A 1,289-nucleotide genomic window follows, 5' to 3' on the forward strand; every position below is an offset into this window, starting at 1 on the left:
TTTTCTCAGAGTATATTCTTGCATTATTATTTTTTAACTAGAGGCCCGATGCACGAAAATCATGCAAGGGCTTCAGCCCTTGCAGCCCTTGCGGCTTCATCTGGAAGGTCGTCTGGAAGAATGTCCAAAAGGTCGTTTGGCTGTCCAATCTAATTAGTATATTATACTTTTATTAATATAGATTACTATATTAGTTAATGAATAGCTGTAGATTTACTATTGCCCCACCTTGTATATACTATATATTGAGTAGAAAAAATTTTGTTAAAGCTAACAAAACAAAACAAAATTATAAAAGTCAAAATAAATTAAGAGTATTTTTATAAGATAAATAAAAACTTTATTCTAATTTTTTTAATCAATTCACTATATTCAGTCCTTTCTCCCTTTGAATTGTGGAATAATATTCTCTGAACAACTGAGAGCTTTCAGCCACTGTTCCTTTGTGTGTGTTGTGTGTTTATCTGCAATGTGACAAATTGTATTCACATTTGCTTCCCACAATATTCACAATTTCTTTCCGTTTCATTTTTCAGACAAACTTCAGAAGGACTTTGGTAAATTGGTTCTGACATCCCTTTACTCCCAAACACTTTAAAATGACTGCTTTCCTGATGTCTCTCATATTTCCTGCCTTTGTATTGATAAGCCATTCATTGCTTAACACTTGTCCCTGATGTCTTCTAACCTAACAGAGATTTCCTCTTGAATCAGGGGTTCAATATTATTCAAATCAATTTTTGTTGCAACTATAATACATGGCATGACTATTGCAAACATAAGACATGGAAATAGGCAGGGTCAAATGTAGCTTTACAGTTTTGAGTACATGAAATTCAGAGTATATTCTTGCATTATTATTTATTTATTACTATATTACTTAATGAACAGCTATAGATTTACTTTTGCTCCACTTTAAATATATATTGAGTAGCAAAGTACTTGTTAAAGTTAACAAACCAAAAAATGTATAAAAAAGTAAAATAAAAAATTAAGAGTATTTTTATAAGATAACTAGCAAAATTCTATTCCAAAGTGCTTTTTCTTAATTAACTGTATTCAGTCCTTTCTCCCTTTAAATTGTGGAACAATATTCTCTGAGCAAATGAGAGCTTTCAGCCACTGTTCCTTTGTGTGTGTTGTGTGTTTATCTGCAATGTGACAAATTGTATTCACATTTGCTTCCCACAATATTCACAATTTCTTTCCGTTTCATTTTTCAGACAAACTTCAGAAGGACTTTGGTAAATTGGTTCTGACATCCCTTTACTCCCAAACACTTTATTTCC

Source organism: Myotis davidii, unplaced genomic scaffold (assembly GCF_000327345.1).
Source record: "Myotis davidii unplaced genomic scaffold, ASM32734v1 scaffold621, whole genome shotgun sequence".
Lineage (NCBI taxonomy): Eukaryota > Metazoa > Chordata > Mammalia > Chiroptera > Vespertilionidae > Myotis > Myotis davidii.